This window comes from Staurois parvus, unplaced genomic scaffold (genome assembly GCF_062004578.1).
Source record: "Staurois parvus isolate SC_StPar_1 unplaced genomic scaffold, SC_StPar_1.0 ptg000205l, whole genome shotgun sequence".
NCBI classification, from domain to species: Eukaryota; Metazoa; Chordata; class Amphibia; order Anura; family Ranidae; genus Staurois; species Staurois parvus.
This window is the reverse complement of record NW_028318001.1, coordinates 85,493-107,615: the sequence shown is the minus strand read 5'-3', so window position 1 is coordinate 107,615 and position 22,123 is coordinate 85,493. Positions and strand designations below refer to the sequence as shown.

Below are 22,123 nucleotides of genomic sequence, written 5' to 3'. Positions count from 1 at the left end.
CTGCCCATTCCACCGCTCCTGCCCTGACATTACACGAATGCCATGAATCCTGGCGGTGCAGGTACGCCTTTGCTCCCTATGTTACTCGCCAGACTTGATCAACAGTATCTATTGTTGGATCAGTTCGCTCAGGCGTTGCAGGCTCTGCTGGCACGCACAGCGCACCTTACTCCTGGGGCTATTAGGTCGGCGGTTACTCCGGTGGACGCACCGACTGCTGCTCCGGTTGTTGTGCCTACCTCCGCATCTGTTGCTGAACTCACGGTGCCCAGAGGTATGACTGGTTCTGCCCGTCTTCCCCAGCGCTTTGGGAGTGAGCCGAGTCAGTGTCGTGGTTTCCTTAACCAAGTGGGCATTTACTTTGAGTTAATACCCCACGCTTTCCCTACTGAGAGGTCAAAGGTGGGCTTCCTAATCTTGCTTCTCTCAAATAAGGCTTTGGCCTGGGCTAATCCCTTATGGGAGAGGAATGACCCGGTGATCCACGAGTTTGCCCGTTTCGTTGCCTCCTTCCGCACGGTATTCGATGTGCCTGCTCGCTCCGCCTCTGCTGCCAAGCTGCTCATGTCCATGCATCAGGGTTCACGAACCGTTGCCGAGTACGCCATAGAATTTTGTACCCTGGCGGCAGAGGTGGGTTGGAACAATGAGGCTCTGGTGGCTGCTTTCTCTCATGGTCTCTCAGATGCGTTGAAGGACGAGATCACAGCCAAAGAACTGCCTGTGGAGCTAGAGGTACTCATTTCTTTCCTAATCTTTATTGATACCAGGCTCAGAGAGAGGCCTTCATTTAAGGAGCATCTACGGAGGCCTCCTAACCGATTGGCGCCTACGTTTTCTGTCCCACCTGTGCCTCCCTCTCCTCCCATGCCTCCTAGGGATGGCTTGTCTGGTAGTGAGCCCATGCAGCTGGGATCTGCTTGCCTTTCCGAGGGGGAGCAGGCCTCTCGGCGTCAGGAGGGTCGCTGCCTGTACTGTGGTCTCGGTGGGCATTTTCAGCAATCCTGTCCGGTCCATCCGGGAAACGCTCGCACCTGAGATCCTTTCGGGGGGCAGATCTTGGGTGGAGTTTCCTCGTCCCCGATTTCCCGTAAAGATAAACCGCTAATCGCTGTTGTGCTCTCCTGGGCGGAAGGCTCGGTGACGGCCCAGGCGTTGGTAGACTCTGGTGCTGGCGGGTTGTTTATGGACAGTTTGTTTGCTGCCCAGTACTCCATTCCTCTGCAGGCTCGAGACTTCATTGGTCCTCGAGGCGATAGATGGCAGGCCCCTGCAACCGTCGCAGGTTACCCACGAGACCCTGCCAGTTGAAGTAGCTGTTGGGGCTGTTCACAGGGAGATGGCCTGTTTCCAGGTAATTTCTTCCCCGCACTACTCCATGGTTTTGGGCTATCCCTGGCTTCAGAAGCACAATCCGACCTTTGATTGGCAGTCGGCCGAAATTCTCTCATGGCCGCCACAGTGAGGGGCTGGTGTATCCGTGGACCTGTTAAGATGTTGTGTGCCTCCTCGGACTCTGTGTTGCCCACTGAATATGGGGAGTACCTGGATGTGTTTGACAAGGAGAGTGCCGGTGCTCTGCCTCCTCATCGTCCGTACGATTGTGCCATAGCCTTACAACCTGGTGCCACTCCTCCACGTGGCAGGGTGTATCCTCTTTCAGTTGCAGAGAATCAGGCCATGAGCAGTACGTTGCGGATGCGCTTTCCCGGGGGCACATTCGCAAGTCTACTTCTCCAGCAGGAGCTGGCTTTTTTTTCGTGAAGAAGGGCGGAGAGTTGAGACCTTGCATTGATTTTAGGGGCCTCAATTGAATCACGATTAAGAATGCTTATCCAATTCCGTTGATTACTGAGCTGTTTGACCGCCTCAAGGGAGAAACGGTCTTTACTAAACTCGATCTTAGGGCGGCGTACAACCTCGTATGGATCAAGGAGGGCGACGAGTGGAAGACCGCATTCAACACCAGAACCGGCAACTATGAATACCTGGTTATGCCCTTCGGGTTGTGTAACGTGCCCGCGGTCTTTCAGGAGTTCATTAATGATGTCTTTCGTGACTTGTTGCAGCAGTGCGTGGTGGTTTACTTGGCCGACATCCTTGTTTACTCTGCGTCTATGGAGTCTCATATCCAGGATGTTAAACGGGTGCTGCAACGGTTGCGTGAGAATGAGCTTTTTTGTAAGCTCGAGAAGTGTGAATTTCACCGATCCCAGGTTGCCTTTTTGGGCTACATCATTTCCGCGGTGGGTTTTTCCATGGACCCTCAAAAGGTTTCGGCGGTTCTGCAGTGGCCTCATCCCAGTGGTCTTCGGTCCATTCAGCGCTTTTTGGGATTCGCCAACTATTATCGGAAGTTTATCAGGAACTTCTCCACGCTGGCCAAGCCTCTCTCAGATCTGACCAAGAAGGGAAGTAATCCTCACGAGTGGTCACCCGAGGCCATCTTAGCTTTCGAAGCTCTGAAATCTGCCTTCACTTCGGCTCCGATACGGTCTCATCCCAATCCTGGGTTGCCTTTTGTCCTCGAGGTTGATGCATCTGAGACGAGAGTAGGCGCCCTCTTGTCTCAGCGTCGGTCACCTGATGGACCCCTACTTCCCTGTGGGCTCTACTCCAGGAAGCTTTCCTCCGCAGAATACAACTACCAGATTGGAGACAGGGAGTTGTTGGCCATTATTCAGGTTCTCAAGGAATGGAGGCACCTGCTCGAGGGTGCTCTGGTTCCGGTTCTCATTCTCACTGACCACAAGAACTTGACGTATCTCTCAGAGGCTAAGAGGTTGACGCCCCGTCAGGCCAGATGGGCTCTGTTCTTGTCACGTTTCAACTATTTGGTCTCCTATTTGCCTGGCTCGAAGAATGTCAGGGCTGATGCCTTGTCACGGCAATACTCTGAGCTGTCCAGGGAGGACTCTGAGCCGACCTCGGTCATACCTCCGGACCAGATTCTGGCTGCCATTCGTACCAACCTGACTTCTCCCCTTGGGAAGCAGATTTTGGCGGCTCAAACTGATGCTCTTCCTGAGAGACCGGCTGGAAGATGTTTTGTACCTGAGGGATTGCGCACCCGCTTGCTACGTGCCTACCATAATTTCAAGGCTGCCGGCCATCCAGGTAGGAACCAGTTGTCCTGGGTCGTCTCTCGGTCATTCTGGTGGCCATCTCTCCGTTCCGACATCGCCTCATACGTAGCGACATGTTCGGTCTGTGCCTAGAATAAATCTCCTCGGCATCTTCCATTGGGTCTTCTGCAACCAATTCCCAATGGGGAGCGTCCCTGGTCACACCTGGGCATGGATTTTATTGTGGATCTCTCTGCGTCTCAAGGCCATACGGTCATTCTTATGGTGATTGATCGTTTTTCCAAGATGTGCCATTGCGTTCCGTTCAAGAAATTGCCAACTGCGCGAGAACTAGCTACGGTTTTCGCCAGGGAGATCTTTCGCTTACATAAGTTGCCCAAGGTGATTGTCTCGAACCGTGGGAGCCAGTTTGTGTCCAGGTTCCGGTGTGCCTTCTGCTCCCAGTTGGGTATCAAGCTCTCCTTCTCTTCGGCCTACCACCCGCAGTCCAATGGGGCTGCAGAGCGCTCCAATCAGGCCCTGGAACAATTTCTTCGCTGCTATATATAAGACCATCAAGACAATTGGGTCGATCTCCTGCCATGGGCAGAGTTTGCGAGGAACTCGGCTGTCAACTCCTCCTCCGGGATGTCTCCCTTCATGGCCAACTATGGGTTCCAACCCGTGGTATTGCCTGGGTTGTTCTCGTCACAGGACATTCTGGCTGTGGCTAACCATCTGCCCTGCGTTCCTCATGGGGGGCAGATCCAGAGATCCTTGAAGGACTCAGCACAGCGCCAGAAGCTCCAAGCTGATCGCAGACGGTTGCCCGCTCCTTCATACCAGGTCGGAGATTGGGTGTGGTTGTCTACTCGTAACCTCAATCTTCGGGTGCCCGCACCGAAACTGGCTCCCCGTTTTGTTGGTCCTTTCCGCATCCTCCGCAGGGTGAACCCGGTTGCCTATGCCCTTCCTCCTGGGATGCGTATCTCCAATGTCTTCCACGTATCCCTGTTGAAGCCTCATGAGGAGTATGAGGTGAGCTGCATCCTGGACTCTCGGTTGGTCCGTGGTCGGGTGCAGTTCCTGGTCCATTGGCGTGGTTATGGCCCCGAGCAGCGTTCCTGGGTTCCTTCCGCAGATGTTCATGCTCCTGCCCTCCTCCGCGCTTTTCACGCCCGATTTCCTCAGAAGCCTTTTGTGGAGCCGCGGAGGGGGAGGGGTCCTTGAGGAGGAGGTACTGTCAAGGTCCTACCTTTCCTCAGAGATTGTGTTGCTCCATGTGCTGGCATCCATCTTAAGTTCCTGCAAAGCATGGTGGGATCCTTTATGCTTTCAGGCCTCTGCGGCTCCTCCTCCAGAAGGGTGCGGCTGATCACATTTAAGCCTGCTGTCTGCAGTTGCTCTTTGCATTAGTGTCCTGTATGTTCCTTTGCAGCAAGCTCTTGTTCTGTTCTCGTAACTCTCCTGGTAACTGACTCGGCTTGGACAAGACTATTCTCTGTTTTATCCCATTACCTGACCTCCCGTTGCTGAACCCGGCCCGTGACCTGAGTATTCTTGTCTACCGTCTTGTACTGTTTGCTCCGTTGTTATCGACCCGGCCTGTCCGACCACGCTATACGTTTTCCATCTGGCTCCCACCAGCTGTACGCCATTGGCGGCAGTCGTTACAGCAGCTGGGGTTACTCGGGGGCCGCGACCTGGTCTCAGGCTGCGTCAAGTCCATCCCCACCATCAGGGGCCCTGGTGAAGGGCAGCCTGGGGCTTAGACTCCACGCACTGAGGGACTCTGGTCTGTGAGTAGTGGCTGTCGTCAGTCGCTGCGTGACCTTACCATTAGGCCTGCCTGCCCATTCCACCGCTCCTGCCCTGACATGCCATTAGTAATACAAAAAACAAATGACCACTTCCAGGTGCTCGGGGTGAACCCACATGGATTTGAACTCACCACAATCAATGGACCCTCTATTACTAGATAGGTCTCATTGTGCATTTGTTGGTTGGACCCACTGTGTGTCTTGGCACCAACTTGACCATACACATGTAACCAGCAATGCTTGCTCTCCAGGGATGGGATGTGATGTATTGGCTGGGGAACACTGCTTCAACTAGTTTCGTCTGTAATTGGACATCTTCAGGAAGCTTCACATCACATCCCATCCCTGGAGAGCAATCCAGCTTCTGATTTAGGGGCGGTGGCAGCCATTTTAACAACAAGCACTGTATATACCTGGTCCCGGTCCTTAGGCACATATACATGTGAGTGTGGTTTAATTGTTAGGTTTATATGATTTAATAAAGTCGGCTGCTTTGCACAATGAACCTTTTCCCTGATTCTCTTTTTTGAGTGGCGGCATATTGCGTGGAAAGGAATCCCATTCCTGGTACATGTGAATGGTCAAGTTGGTAACAACACACACAGTGGGTCCGGGAACAATTGGGCGCAATTGCTTGGACAATTGGACTCTGCTATACCCAGGACTTTGCAAGTATTCTGCCTTCTTAACGCCTTTCTTTTATTTCTCTGTTGCTTTATTGTTCTCTTTATGTCTTTGTAACATCCCTATCTGTAAATATTTTAATTGCACCATTTTGACCTTTTTAGTGATAAACCCTATTTTGAAAAGTGTTAAAACTGTCTCAAACTTTTAATGCAAACTAAAGAATCCTCTCTTAAAGAGTGCTACTGATAATAATCCTCTGAATATATCTGTCTGTGACAATTTATGCTAAAATCATAGTGTTATTGCTAAGATTTGTGAATTTCATCCTTCTCTGTAAAAAGGTGGTGGTGGCAGTTTGAAGGGTTAATTGCGGTGTGAGATTGGCTGGTCCTTTGTCATGAGTTGGTGAGAAGGGCAGGGGTTGGGCACCGCGTTGCATCACAGGTCCAACCAAAAAAAGAAAAATGAGACTTATCCAGTAATAGAAGGTCCATTCATTGTGGTGAGTGCAAATCCATGTGGGGTCGCCTGTTTTTTGTTACTAATGGCACCAGCACCTGTTCACCTATCTTTTGGCTTTCAAGTAACTATTACTTGAATGGGACTTACTGATACATTGGACATTATTTGTATTTTCTTGTGTTGTTCAATTATATAATCTCTTTTTATATGTTGTGCATTTTCACGTGGCAAATTGTTAAGTAATTTTGATTCACATTTTTGGAAGCACAGTCTATATACACATTTGTAGAGCTCACTAATGTGGAAGTTAGACACATTTTGAAGACTGCAGCAGCCATAATCATACTCAGCTGTGTTTATTTAGTTTTGTTTTCTTTTTGTTTTGCCTGTGGTGCAGAGTTTTCATGGTCATTTGTAAAGTACATTAATGCCTGTCTAATGCCAAAACTAAAGCTGTAGAAGCGTTTGGTAAGAGTCAGAAATTTAGTCCAATGTGAACAAGCCCTAAAAACTATAATTTCCAATACCTGTAACCACATACCCAACAAGCAAAGCTAAATCCGTATTGTGTACATTTCCAATTTCTGGCAACCCCTCACTAACTGCTTTTCCCTGTTCTGAATGAACTCTTAACTAAATAAAGAATGTTTAAAAAAAAAAAAAAAAAAGTACTTGTCTTTTCACTTACTGCAACGTATTACATCCATTTTGTTTGCTGTTAACATAGGCCTGAAAGACTATGCTTTGAAGGGATTTCTAATTATATATAACTGGTCAGTGCAAAATTTTTGATACCCACATTCTTGGACCCACCAAGAACACCAGAAAATTATTTAGAAAATCGTATTACAAACAGAAGGCATGTAACTGCAAAATGGCAAATCTTTATCATGGACAACTTGCTAGCTTAAACTGTAAGGAGAAAACTTTGTTTTTCTTTGTAACTTGTTAAACAGGGTGTCTTGATTTTTATTTTTTTTTTATTTAAAAAGCCTCTTGTATTTTTCTGGATTAATGTGAATACACTTTTTTTTTGGTACCTGTGTTAAATGCTTATGAAACATTTCTTTAGAAATGTTTTCCTGTGCTTGTTTTCAGAATGTTCCATGTTCAGAAATATTCTTAGGGTCCTTTTACATAGATGGCGTCTGTTCCAGTAGGCAGGGGATCCATGAACATATCCCTTGCTGAATCAGAGCAGGACAGAATGGATATCACTTTTGTGACATTCATGGCCGTTCGGGTTTTTCCTTTAGCCTACAATTGGGTCCAAGTTAGGCCTATAGGCAAAATCTAAACATCTCAAAATAAATTCTTGTTGATCATCCAGGAAGGGACCATTCTCTAATGCAGTATTAACAATAATCCCTTCCCTGTGTCCAATAATAGTATACAATGACCCTACATCAGCAGTGCATATGAAAAGAAGTGCTTTGTTTGTTTATTTTATTGATGGTAACATTCAGAGATTGTGACAGATTTAAATCTTTCCATGTACAGATATCATGTTATGGTTAGATCTATGTGCACTTTAACCACATGCCACCCAGCCACTGTATAAATACGGCGGCAGGGCGGCACGGCTGGGCAAAAGCACGTTTTAAAACGTGTTTTGTAAACAGGTAGGGGGCGCGCGCGAGCCGCCCTACCTGTCCCGCCGATCACAGCCGCGGATGTCAGTCACTGGGTCACAGCCAGTCGTCACCGGCTATGTCCCGGCAATCGCTGACAGAGAGCACAGCTGCAGTAGCTGTGCTGTCAGTTCCCTGACAGCTCCAGGACACGCTGATCGGGACAGAAGAGTTTCTCTCTCCCGATCAGCGGTGTTCCCTGCAGTACACACCTAGTAAAACACTCCCCTCACACAGTTAACCCTTTCCCTGAATAATAAACTTAACCCCTTCCTCCCCAGTGCCATTAGTACAGTGTCAGTGTTTTTTTTTTTGCACTGATCACTGTATTGGTGTCACTGGGGATGTCAGTGACCCCAAGTCAGTACCCCCCAATGTCAGAATGTCCGCCGCAGTCCCGCCAAAAGTCGCTGATCGCCACCATAAGTCGCTGATCCCCGCCATTATTAGTATAAAAAAAACTAAAAATCACAGTATCTTTCCCGCCATTTCTAAACGCTATAACCTTCACGTAAACCAATTAATTTACACGTATTGGGTTTTTTTTTTTTAGCAAAGACATGTCGCAGAATGCATTTTGGCAGAAATTTATGACTAAATTTGATTTTTAAATTTTTTTTTACTGGACATGTTTTATAGCAAAAAGTCCAAAATATTGTTTTTGGCGATAAAATACCACCGAAAGAAAGCTCAATTTGTGGGGAAAAAAAGGATGTAAATTTCATTTATGTACCGTTTTGCATGACCGTGCAATTGTCCGTTAAACTAGCGCAGAGCTGTATAAGAAAAAAATGACGTAAATTGCAGTATCTATACCATAGTTTGTAGACGCTATAACTTTCACACAAAGCAATCAATATACACTTATTGGGATTTTTTTTTACCAAAAACATGTAGCAGAATACATTTTGGCCTAAATTTATAACCAACTTTGAGTTTACTATATATTTTTTATAGCTGAAAGTAAAAAATATTGCTTTTCTTCACAATTTTTGGCCTTTTTTTGTTTATAGCGTGAAAAATAAAAAGCGCACAGGTGATCAAATACCACCGAAAGAAAGCTCTATTTGTGTGAAAAAAAGGACATAAATTTCGTTTGGGTGCAGCATTGCATGACCGGGCAATTATCAGTTGAATTAGTGCAGTGCCGAGTAGCAAAAAGAGGCCTGGTCATTAAGGGGGGTAAATTCTCTGGAGATCAAGTGGTTAAGGGGTGTGATGGCTGAAATTTCCTCCTATAGTTGGTGGTGCTTTAGAATTGTTGGTTATGTAAGCATGATAGCTATGACTTCCCATCAGCCACTGAGGAAGTCAATTCATACATGTAGAACTGGTTCTCAGTGACATTATGCTTGGACATTTTTGAGCCAGAGGAGTGCCTGGTTTGTGGCACCGGAGGCATTTTGTGGGATTTATGCCACGCTAACACTATTTTTGCCTGTGAGTGTAACCTTTTAGTATTTAATAAAACGTTTTTAGGTGGTACTTAACTATTTTTAGCCTCTATTTCAATGAACACAGGTTTTCCATCTTGTATCTGTCTGTGATCCAAATTCATGTACAAGAATGGCAGTGGATTATACAGTAGAGCTCTCACACCTTCTAGTAATCTTGGGGGGGGGGGGGGGGTCGACTGTGACAGTGGGCTGCTATTCTATGGGTTTAGTCACTGGGTTTTATTTTGTTTTTACTTTATCAGCAGAATAGTGGCAGGAAGATTTTCATTTGCATCTTGGATTTTTAATCATAGACTTAAAGATGTTTCATGGGCTATAAGTTATTTATGAATGATGTGTTATATATTTCCTGGTATGATGTTCACAAATATATACTTGCACAGGTTTAAGCAGTCACTCCTTTGCTGTTGATTTGACATGGAATGTATATTATTTATGAGGTAGCTACTTATTTCTCTTTAATATTTTTTTTCTTTTTAACTTTTAGGTATATTATTTGGGCACAGCACATTAATATTGTAATGTGTAATATCTTTTCACCTTTTGGATATTCACTGGGATATTAGCTGACAGGAAGCATCCACAACAAATTTCAGCTGGTTGCTGATGAACCAACAGTGCAAAAAAAAAAAACAAAAAAAAAAACATCAACTATTGGAGTGTTATCATAACCAGAACAGAAGAATCAACTAAACTACAACAAATTTTAGCTGTATCTGGGCTTTAAGTTCATTTCAAAATATACACTAAGACCATGATACAGCTCAAAGTGAAGATGTAATGGTTTGACTTTTGTTTTGTACATTTTCATACTTTTTACAAGTTTTTAAATTGATGGTTTCTATCCATTTACTATTCAAATAAAAGTGATATTTAAGAAGAAATTTTTTTAAACTTTCTAAAAGAGTGATCAAGAAAGATAAACAATTAATGAAAAATGCACTAACAGGATTTGGAAAACAAATATTCAGAGTTTTCAAAATGAGCACAGAATTAGCGGTTAATTTTCAAACTCTTTTTTTGCATGTAATTCTTTATTGAACACGTTTAGGTGCACACAATAGTAACAGCATACAGATTTGACGGTAGTAAAATTAACCACTTCCAGTCCGAACACTTAACCCTTCATGTCCAGGCTAATTTTCAGCTTTCAGCGCTATCACACTTTGAATGACAATTGCGCGGTCATGCAACATTGTACCCATATTAATTTTTTAGCATTTTTTTTTGAGACAGATAAAGCTTTATTTTGGTGGTATTTATTCACCACTGGGATTTTTATTTTTTTTGCTATGTAAATTAAAAAGTCAGAAAATTTTGAAAAAAAAGTGTTTTTCTTATAAAATTTTGCAAATTAATAGTATTGTATCATAAATCTTGGCCAAAATTTATTCCATTATATTTTTAGTAAAAAAAAAAAACCAATCACTGATCACATGATTGGGACCTCGTACAGAGGTCCCGTCCGACGATCGGTGTTCCACTGTGTCCGGAGAACACAGCAGGCTCTGGATCGCGGTGCTGCGCGCTCCCAGGGAGCGTGCACAAGTAGGGCGCAGGGAGGCCATTTATAAACGGCCACCCGACCCTGCACTGCCACCGTCTGGCCGTTTATATTCCACAGCCGGATGGGAGGTGGTAAATTCAATCACACAGGTAAATGTGGTACATATACACTCAATGCAACGTATTGTTTGTTTGTTTTTTCTACTTTAAGATAAACAACCAACCAAAAAATAAACATTTTACATGAATAGTTAAATACTATTTTAAAACTATGAATAACTGATCATTCATCAAGGGACCACAGCACTGTCACCATTAGCAAGGGTCTAATTTAATCCCTCTGGATACAAAAGAAATTATACCTGTAGGAGCCTATGGAGCTGGGAGCCTGGGAGCTGGCCCCAGAGTATCCAGGCAGTTTTGCCATATAGGCATACATTTCTTAGGGAAGTTACGATGTTGGTAGGTTAGTTTTTCACGTATTCGTGTGGAGTTCATCTGTTCAATCCACTGCTGTCTGGTAAAGGTATGAGGTGATAAACAACAGCGAGCTATCATTTTAGGGCAATGTAAAGAAGCTTTGCCACTGCAATATAACTTCAGGGAGTAAACAGTTCCTTGTCTACTGAACCCAGAAGGTATACCATTAGGTCTTGTGGAATATGAGTATTAAATACAGCATACATTGTATCAAATACATCTCTGTTGCACTTGGGGTACAGGGGGAATCCCTCCTGCTACACTTAACATTTGGGGGGGGGGGGTCCCGTAGGCTCATTGCAAAAGAAATAGCTGGGAAAGTTTCTATGAAGAGGATAAGAAAAACAAATGAGCTGTAAGGATGTCAAAATCACCTCACATCTCTCACCCTCTATCTCCACCATATCTAGTTCCCATTTCCTTCTGCAGGGTAACCGGAGCGGAGTCCTAGAAAAGAGTCAAAAAGACCTTAATATATTCAAGAAACCATGCCTTTCTTAATGGTTCCAGCCACTATTTCCTTAATCAGTTGTGGCATCTCAAGAGTTTGGGTGGAGTGGACAGCCTGAAGCGCATGGCGCAGTTTTAGAAACCAAAAAAACTGCCCTCTCAGGATATTAAGACTCTCATATATACTAAAAGAAAATACATTATATATTTTTAATTGCTGACTATTCTAAAGAAAATATATTTAAAATGTGCAAAAATGCGCCAAGTCTAGACATAGAATGCTCATCTGCAGTTATTATAATTGCTACTGTGTTTCACTGTTGTTCCTGCTGAAAATAATTACAATTGTCAGAGAAAGTTTTCTTACTTGTATTTCAATTCAGCATTTGAGAATATTGTTTAACATTTTAATCTTGATAGAAATCATAATCACTGCCAATTACATGAAAAATACATTATCTTTTACAATTGCTTCATAACACAAGCAGGACCTATCCTTAATACAGAGGCTGTGAAAAGCCACTACTTCAGCTGCCTGTCAAGTATTGCAAGTAGAAACATTGTGACAGTAGACTGCAAGAGAGCCCTAGACCATGTTTAAATTATTGTACTACAGGAAACCAGAAGCTGAACTAAAAAGCCTAGTATGAAAAGAGAATTTTCATCCAAAAAATACTCACAATTGACTGCTTCACTTCTAAGAGAGCTTAAAGGGTAAGTTCACCTTTTGGGGAAAAAATAAAAAATGCACATACTTTTGCAGAAAAAAAAATGTGCATTTATTATTTCTTCTCCCAGGATCCAGCAAAGCACTGATTCACTGATCAAGGGTGCAATGTCAGGCTCCGGCAGACAAGCACAACAGCTTTCAGCCCATACCTCTATACGGGCTATCAGTTTGAAAGCTGCAGGGCTTGAGAAGGAGCTGTGAGGGTGTTTATCAATGTCCTTGCAATTCACTGAGAACTACAAGATGGGTCTTTAATTCACAGATCAATGTGAATGAATAACGTGGATGTGGCATTTTTGAAAAGTGACGAGCGCGACTAAAGGTTAACTCCCGCCTGCTGTCCCGGTGTTGGAGGGAGACTATAACTTGGGTGAAAATGGTTGTAACATATTACATGCTCCAAAAGGTGAACTTAGCCTTTAAGATACCCAGCAAAGAGAAGCCAAAAACTATCAAAATGCACTATTGAAAAAAAAAATCTTTTAGATATGTGTTTATTTTATTTAACTTATTACAGGTATTTATATAGCATTGACATTTTACATACACTTTAGTACTCTATGGTACAATATTGAAAGGTTATCATACTGATCCTGCAACTTCAACAGATTAAATCACTGACCAGAAACAAGTAGGCAGATCAGGACTCCCTTCACTAACTGCAAGCTTGTTCTAGGTTAGTGAATTAGCAAATATAGAAACATGACATAACAGGTAGAAAGCAATGGAAGCCCCTGCATTGCCCTCAGTAAAGATTCAAATACAGAATAACTGAAGGCAACAAGGACAATAACTCAGCTAACTGGTAATACTTTCCAGGAAACACTGGAACTGTGCTTCAACCCCAACTAGGTCAGGTAAAGCTGAGTGAGACAGAAGCTTCTTCCCACACAATTCCATTTTTTTGTGTGTGAAAAAATACTGTAGGTGAAAATTGACAATATCACAATGGAATGGTGAAAAAAAAAAAAGAACAACGCTAGAAAACCAGTAAGAAAGGAGATTTTTGCATAGTCTGCATGGTACCCTATGGCCATGGATCAAAAAACCCAAATCACTAATCAGTCTTTAATTTGATTTTTTTTTTCTTACTTTGCCCCCAACCCAAAAGGTAAGGCATGTTTAACCACTTCCAGTCTGGACACTTTTACCCCCTTCCTGACCAGGGCAATTTTCAGCTTTCAGCGCTTTGAATAACAATTGCGTGGTCATGCAACACTGTACCCATATGAATTTTTTACCATTTTTTGGAGACGGAAAAACTTTATTTTGGTGGTATTTATTCACCACTGGGGTTTTTTTTTTTTTGCTATGTAAATGAAAATGTCCAAAAATTTTGAAAAAAAGTGTTTTTCTTATAACATTTTGCAAATAAATAATATTTAATCATAAATCTTGGCCAAAATGTATTGTTATATTTTTAGTAAAAAAAAAAATAAGCCAAATTAGTTTATAACCCAAAATTCTAATTTTTAAACATTTTTTTTTTTTTTATATATTATTTATTTTATTTTTATTTATTTTTTTTACATACTGTCACCCTAGCAGTACAGTATGCAAGTGTATGATCCAAATGCACACGTTCCTGCGTTAAAAATGGCTGTGTGTATAAGTGGGTGCTGCAGTGACCATCGGCTGGAACCGAACAAAATCAGCAAGAAAAAAATGTCACCAGCAAACCGATGAAGGGGTCCTGCGAGACTCCGAAACGTTGCCTTGCTGTAACTATGTGATGGTTTATTAAAACCTTTGGACCCATATTGGTGATCCTCGTGTTCTGGTGACATTTTTTTCTTGCTTTTTTCCTAGCAGTACAGGAGTGCCCGCAGTCTTGCCAGATGACTCGGTGCCCGCAGTCTTGCCAGACGACTCGGTGCCCACAGTCTTGCCAGACGACTCGGTGCCCGCTGTTCCGCCAGTTGACTCAGAGCCCGCTGTTCTGCCTGGTGACTCGGGGCCAACGGTCTTGCCAGATGACTCGGAGCCCGCGGTCTTGCCAGATGACTCGGTGCCCGCGGTCTTGCCAGATGACTCGGTGCCCGCGGTCTTGCCAGATGACTCAGTGCCCGCAGTCTTGCCAGACGATCCAATGCCTGATGACCCAGTGCCCACTGTCATGCCTGGTGACCCGATGCCCGCTGTCGTGCCTGATGACTCGATGCCCGCTGTCGAGCCAGGCGATCCAATGCCTGATGACCCAGTGCCCGCTGTCATACCTGGTGACTCAGAGCCAGCTGTCACGCCTGGTGACTCGGTGCCCACTGCCTTGCCAGATGACTAGGTGCCCGCTGTCGAGCCAGATGACCTGATGCCTGGTGACCCGATGCCCGCTGTCGTGCCTGGTGACCCGATGCGCGCTGTTGAGCCAGATGACCTGGTGCCCGCGGTCGAGCAAAACGATCCAATGTCTGATGGCCCGGTGCCTGCTGTTGTACCTGGTGACCCCATGCCCGCTGCCGAGCCAGATGGCCCGGTGCCTGCCGCCCTGCCTGGTTGCCCGGTGCCCGCCGCTCCGCCTGGGGGCCCGGTGCCTGCCGCCCTGCCTGGTTGCCCGGTGCCCGCCGCTCCGCCTGGTTGCCCGGTGCCCGCCGCTCCGCCTGGGGGCCCGGTGCCCGCCGCTCCGCCTGGGGGCCCGGTGCCCGCCGCCCCGCCTGGGGGCCCGGTGCCCGCCGCTCCGCCTGGTGGCCCGGTGCCCGCCGCTCCGCCTGGTGGCCCGGTGCATGCCGCTCCGCCTGGGGGCCCGGTGCCTGCTGCTCCGCCTGGTGGCCCGGTGCCTGCTGCTCCGCCTGGTGATCCGGTGCCTGCTGCTCCGCCTGGTGATCCGGCATCCAGCCCGACGTGCCTCCGTCCGGCGCCCAGCCCGACGTGCCTCCGTCCGGCGCCCAGCCCGACGTGCCTCCGTCCGGCGCCCAGCCCGACGTGCCTCCGTCCGGCGACCAGCCCGACGTGCCTCCGTCCGGCGACCAGCCCGACGTGCCTCCGTCCGGTGACCAGCCCGAAGTGCCTCCGTCCGGTGTCCAGCCCGAAGTGCCTCCGTCCGGTGTCCAGCCCGAAGTGCCTCCGTCCGGTGTCCAGCCCGAAGTGCCTCCGTCCGGTGTCCAGCCCGAAGTGCCTCCGTCCGGTGCCCAGCCCGAAGTGCCTCCGTCCGGTGCCCAGCCCGAAGTGCCTCCGTCCGGTGCCCAGCCCGAAGTGCCTCCGTCCGGTGTCCAGCCCGAAGTGCCTCCGTCCAGTGTCCAGCCCGAAGTGCCTCCGTCCGGTGTCCAGCCCGAAGTGCCTCCGTCCGGTGTCCAGCCCGAAGTGCCTCCGTCCGGTGCCCAGCTCGAAGTGCCTCCGTCCGGTGCCCAGCTCGAAGTGCCTCCGTCCGGTGCCCAGCTCGAAGAGCCTCCGTCCGGTGCCCAGCCCGATGTGCCAGTCTTTGATATCCCGCCAGTCACCGGACCCGGGCGGTGGAACATTTTGCCCAGCTAGGACTGTTTGGAGCGTCCTTGAGGGGGGGGTACTGTCAGGAATAAACTTGCCAATAGTGGTGGGACTCACCTGCCTTGTGGGCTGCAGTACCAGGGCTGGCCAGCGGGTGCTCTCAACAACCAGAGGTTCACTTCGGCAATTAGCCATCACCTGGGGCTGATTGCAGGTGTATTTAAGGGATGGCCAGACCTGCAGTCTGTGCCTTGGTGTGTGTTTTTCCATGGGCCCCTGTATCTTGTAACCTGCGTTCCTGTTCCTGCCTCTGCCTGACTTGTTGCCGACCCTGCCTGATCCTGACCTCTGCTGACTTCTCCTGTTTTGATCCCTGGCTTGTGACCCTTACTATTCTCTCCGCCTGCTCCTCCTGTACCTACCTGCCCGATAGTTATCGACCCGGCCTGCCTGATTACGTTGTGCTCTATATGTGTATGTACCTGTGTATCTGTATCAGTTTAGGTTTGTTTCACCTTGTTGTATGTATTTGTGTTAGCTTGGGGTTTGGTGCACTGCGTTTATGTTTGTATTGTTAGTCTTTAATAAATTGTCTTATTTATACCATATCTGAAGCTTGCATTTCCCTGTGTCAGTCCACACACTTCTGGTCACACCCGCATCCCTGACAGTCAGGCTGGGTCGGCAACAAGGCAATCACTGGACAGAAACGAGCAGGAACACAGGAACAAGACCATACGGCAACTTGGGGATGCACAGGGCTGGTTTAAATAGTGCGCCCTGTGCTAGCATTGGTGCCAGGCGCGCGTCCGCGAGTGCGCATGCATGGCCGCCACTGTTGCCGCGGTTGCCTATGCCCTAGTGCCCGCCGGCTAATGCGCCGCCGCGATCCCTGACATTGCCCCCCACGGGCAGCCTCCGGATGCCCAACTGATCTCTCCTCTGTGGGTGGTTGCGGAAAAACTCTTGAATCAATCTGGGAGCGTGGACGTTTTGGGCTGGTTCCCATGAATTTTCCTCTGGCCCATAGCCTTTCCATTTGATGAGGTATTGCATCCAACCTCCAATCTTCCTGCAATCCAAGACTGCCTCAACTTCAAATTCCTCCTCTCCATCAATGTCTAGGGCTACTGGAGGTCTTGATCTACGATCCGGGAAGGGATCTGGAATTGCAGGATTCAGCAGGGATACATGGAACACCGGGTGTATCCGGAAAGATTCGGGCAGTGCCAATTCGAAGGCCACTTCATTGATCTGCCGTTTCACCTGGAATGGGCTCACGAACTTGGGTGCCAATTTCCTTGATGGGCACGCCATCTTCAGGTTGGTTGTCGCCAACCAATCCTGATCTCCTGGGTGTACGACCAACTCCCCCCTCCTCCTTTTATCAAAGGCTCTTTTGTTATCCTCCTGGGCTTTTGTCACTGCTTCCTGTAATAATTTGTTGTTGGATGCGAAGAAATTTAAGGCATCTTGAGCCGCCAGAACTAAGTGCGCATGCGCGGCCGCCGCTGTTGCCTATGCCCTAGTGCCCACCGGCTAATGTGCAGACCCATGTGCCGCCGCGATCCCTGACACCAATTATCCTAGTGTATTGCTAAGTTTCCTCTTTCTCTATACAAAAAGGAGGTGGTGACAGTGTGAAGGGTTAATTGTGTAATAAACCTGACCCAGTAACAAATGCTCCCAGGCTGCAGGTGTGTCGATTGTGGTCCAATTAGCTGAAAAATCGGTGTACAGGGTGCAGCTGGGAGTGGCATTGTCATGCACGTGACATCGCGGTTCCAGATTGGCTAGTCCTTCGGTCACAAGTTTGGTGAGAAGGTCAGGGGTCTGACACCACGATCGTCAAAGGTAGCACACTAACCTGCGACCTGACCAACCCCATATACATCTTATCTTGGGCTCAGACTTGGATTGGTGGTTCTGGGATGTCCTCTGAGGCATACATAGCCCTTATGAGCCAAATCTTCCACCGCAAAAAAGGTGTGTACCCGATCTAGCCTGGCTAGCACCATCCAAATCTTCCCCCACTTCCAGGGAGCTTTGGCCAGAGACCTCAGCCTCCTCTAGGTCTTCCTCCTCTGTGACCTGAGAGGATGAGGGACCCAACCCCCCTCCCCACTGCTTCCCCATCCAAGTCCCCTCCTGGGAAGATGACCTTTCCCTAGAGGACTGAGCATCCACCTCCCTGGATGTCAGAGCTGTCTTAAAGGATTGTAAGGTGGTGAACGTCTCCATTTGCACCAACAAAAAATCCTTCATAACCTCAGAGGTTTCTTTCCCTGACAACGTGTGGATACATTTGTAACAAAAGGATCTGGCATAGTCTTGTGGGACTTTATCATTGCAATAACCACACCGTTTGGAGTGAGGGGGTTGTGGGGGGGCTTTAGCCTTAGGTGTCTTGTGGGCGCTCTCCTGGTCGGATCCACACAGCTCTAAGGAAAGACAAACAAGGGGCCCCGGTTAGAACGGTATTCCTTCCCTCTAGGTACACCTGTAGGGGAGTGGGTAAGGACTCTATCCCCCTCCTCTCCCCCATCAGCCGAGTCAGACTCACCGACCATGGTCTTCTCACTGGCTGCAGCAACTGCCTCGCCTTCCATCCTCAGTAGGGTCCCTCGGGACTGCGACACCTTCACCAGGCTTCTGGGTCCACACTCCCAGAGGTGATTCCTGGAGGCTCCTCAACGGCCTCATGAAGAAAGGAATGCCGACCGGTGCCATCTTTATGGTGGAAGTCCCACCCTAACCAGAAATCCAACAGGGAACGTGACTTGGTCCGCAGCCCATGGACCCTGGGCTCTCTGCCTGCGTGCCTAGCAGGGCTAACAGTGGACTCCACTATGGCTGCCCCGCCCACCCTACGGGTGCACGCCATGCCCCAGCCAGCGGTCCCAAGGAACCTGCGAGATAGCAGCCTTGTGGTCTGCTCCTCTTCTGATCACTCCTCCCCGCTGCCACGAACAAGGGAATAAGGGCACCCTAGTAGAGCAAACGGTGGACTCCACCGCAGCTGCAGGCATCATTCTGGTATAATTTTTTTAAGCCGGCGATCGGCTTTCATGTAAAAGCAATCCTAGTGGCTAATTAGCTGCAGGATTGCTTTTACAAGCAGCGGGAGATGATGCCGTCCTTCCACGGCCTGCTCGGGCAGTATCTGAGAATGCAGCCGGTGTTTCTGCCAGCTGACCATAGAGCTGAATGGAGACCAGAATGGTGCCAAATATCTCTATAGCCTAAGAAATTGGAAGCTACGAGCATTTCATCACTTCAGTTTCGCAGGATATAAACAGCGCCATTTGTAAATTGAAAAAGCATCTGACCACACCGATCTTGGTGAGATTAGATAATGTAAGGGCAGAACAGAGATCTAGAATCTGATAGACCCCAGATTTCTCGAAAAAGAATATATGACAATTATAGGGGATATTTGCATTCTCTGTGATAGCATTAAAAGTGATTAAAAAAAAATTAAAGGGACAGTGTAAAAATAATTAAAAAAATCAAAATAACTTAAGGGGAAAAAAAAAAACCCTTGCCCCCCCCTCCCCCCACGCATGTGCACACCTCTGTGCACAAACGTTGACCCTCTGCCAGTATGTAAACAGCGGTTGCACCATGCATGCGAGGTATCGCCATGAACATTAGATCAAGGGCAGTAATTCTAACACTAGACCTCCTCTGTAAATCTAAAATGGTAGCTTGTAAAGGCTTTTAAAAGGTTGCCTACTTCTGCTACTTCTCCTGAGTATGGGGGTACCACATGTGAGAGACGTTTTGGCAGTCTAGCCAAGTACAGGACTCTAAAATCCAATAAACACCTTCAGGCTTTTAAAGGGCTTTATTTCCTCATTACACTTCCTGACTACCTATCACAGTTTCGGAGGCCCTGAAATGCCAGGATAGCAACAAACCCCCCCAAATGACCCCTTTTTGGAAAGTAGACACCCCAAGGAATTTGATAAGAAGCATGGTGAGTATTTTGCAGATCTCGTTTGTTGCCATAAGTTTTTGGAAAATGAAGAAGAAAAAAAAAACAAACATTTTTTCTTTTCTTTTTTTTTTATATTTCAAAACCTTGTGAGAAAAAATGAGATCTGCAAAATACTCAACATGCCTCTTTTTAAATTCCTTGGGGTCTACTTTCCAAAAAGGGGTCATTTGGGGGGTTTGGTGCTATCCTTGCACTTCAGGGCCTCTGAAACTGTGATAGGTAGTGAGGAAGTGTAATGAGGAAGTTACGCACCTTCAGGCATTCAAAGTGGTCATTGGATTTCAGGCTCCTGTATGTGGCTAGGCTCCCAAAAAGTCTCACACATGTTGTATCCCCATACTCGGTAGAAGTAGAAGAATGCATTTTGGGGTGTAATTCCACATACACCCACAGCTTGTGCGAGAAATATATAATTTAACTGACAACTTTGTGTTAAAAAAAAAAAAAAAAGTTTTTGTCATTTTCCAAAATGGTGGAAAAAAAATAAAATCTTACATAGACTCAATATGCCTCTCAGCAGATAGCTTAGGGTGTCTACTTTCCGAAAAGGGGTCATTTGGGGGTGTTTGTACTATCCTGGTATTTTAGCACCTCAAGAAATGTGATGGGCACAAGTAAAAGCTGTGTAAATTCCATTATTTATACCATAGTTTGTAGATGCTATAACATTCACACAAAGCAATAAATATACACTTATTGGGATTTTTTTTAACCAAAAACATGTACCAGAATACATTATGATGAAATTTTAGTTTTTATTGGATATTTTTTATGACAGAAATGATAAAATATTGTTTTTAACAAAAAAAATTCTCAAAACTTTTTTGTTTATAGTGCCAAAAATGAAAATCACACAGGTGATCAAATACCACCAAAAGAAAGCTCTATTTGTGTGAAACAAAGGACATAAATTTCATTTATGTACCATATTGCATGACCGCGCAATTGTCAGTTAAATTAGTGCAGAGCTGTATAGCAAAAAAAATGGTGTAAATTGCAGTATCTATACCATAGTTTGTAGACGCTATAACTTTCACACAAAGCAATCAATATACACTTACCGGTATTTGGATTTTTTTTTACCAAAGACGTGGCAGAATACATTCAAAATTTTCAGTCTTTTTTTGTTTATAACATGAAAAATAAAAAGTGCACAGGTGATTAAATACCACCGAAAGAAAACTCTATTTGTGTGAAAAAAGGATGTAAATTTCACTTGGGTGCAGCATTGCATGACCGCACAGTTATCAGTTGAATTAGTGCAGCGCCAAGTAGCAAAAAGAGGCCTAGTCATTAAGGGGGGTAAATCCTCTGGAGGGCAAGTGGTTAATTTATAGGTCTACTGTATGAGGTGATCAGCCATCCGTATATTTAGGTGGAGGTGCACAAAGTCACGGTGGAGCACTGTCCCTGAAAAGTTTCAGCTTTTTGCAGCACATGGTATAAAACAAGCACTTTACAAGCACTATTTCAATTTTGATTGAATTTTCACAATTGTTATAAAGTATTTTGGTTATTATATGTAATATTCTATGTATACGAGTTAGCGCAACACTATTGTTACACAGTCTTTAATTATGCAGTGTTGTAGAGAAACTTCTGGCGTAAGTACAAAAACCTGTTCTGAAAGTGAATGTACAAACGTTTCAGAACATTCCCTAAAAATTCCACAGGTGAGTGACATTTATACTGAAGCTCAAAAATATCAATCAGCAGTCTCCTACGCAACAAGCAAGTCTGGACCACTACAGATAATGAAAAGCAAGGGGTGTGGATTCATGGGAATTGCAATGGAGCACTCTTCACTCACTATTTCATTCCCTTCCTCAAACAAGATGTCAAGTGCTGATTTATACAAGTGTTGCTAGGGTATCAAACGTACTGTGGAACATTTAGTACATACTGACCTAAACATATTGGGCATAAGTAACCTTAACGTAGAACTATAGGTAAAACTTTTTTTTCATTATGGATATAGTTAGGAAGGGTTATAACTCCTGTCAGATTATTTTTTTCACTATCTGTGTGCCATTTTGGAGATTTCCCTTCGATTACTGTGCCATAGTCAAACAGAAAGTGAGAGGAACTATCTGCAAATTAAAGGAATCCTTTGGGGAACCCCAAGTCACCAGAACTAGTGTCCTCATTGAAAGATTTCCCCTCTTACTTTTCTGGGGACAACCCAAAATTTGGGATTTTCTTTATTTTCACTGATAATAGTATACAAAACGAATAGAGAGAGTGGATCTTCTTCACAGGGGCACAGACAACAATAAAAACTGACAGGGGTTCTAATCCCCCTCCACTCTATCCAAAACAAAAAAAAATGGTTTTGACTTTAGTTATAGTTTAACCACTTGCCTGTTGAGCAAGTCGTGCCCTGTCATGCCCAGGCCAATTTTCAGCTTTCAGCACTGTCGCACTTTGAATGACAATTGCGTGGTCATGCAACACTACCCAAATTAGATTTTTATA

At 46.0% G+C, this 22,123-nt stretch overlaps 1 protein-coding gene and 1 long non-coding RNA gene across 2 annotated transcripts in view; one reads left to right on the top strand and one right to left on the bottom strand.

Annotated features, from left to right (window-relative positions):
• Nucleotides 1–9,946, top strand: part of LOC149461313 (uncharacterized) — a 60,303-nt gene extending 50,357 nt beyond the window's left edge. The window contains exon 2 of the long non-coding RNA XR_016312879.1: nt 9,550–9,946. This is a non-coding gene — a long non-coding RNA (uncharacterized LOC149461313). The remainder of the gene's footprint in view (nt 1–9,549) is intronic.
• The window catches only part of SPIDR (scaffold protein involved in DNA repair), a 770,885-nt gene that overhangs the window by 664,484 nt on the left and 84,278 nt on the right, over nt 1–22,123 (bottom strand). The window lies entirely within an intron of this gene.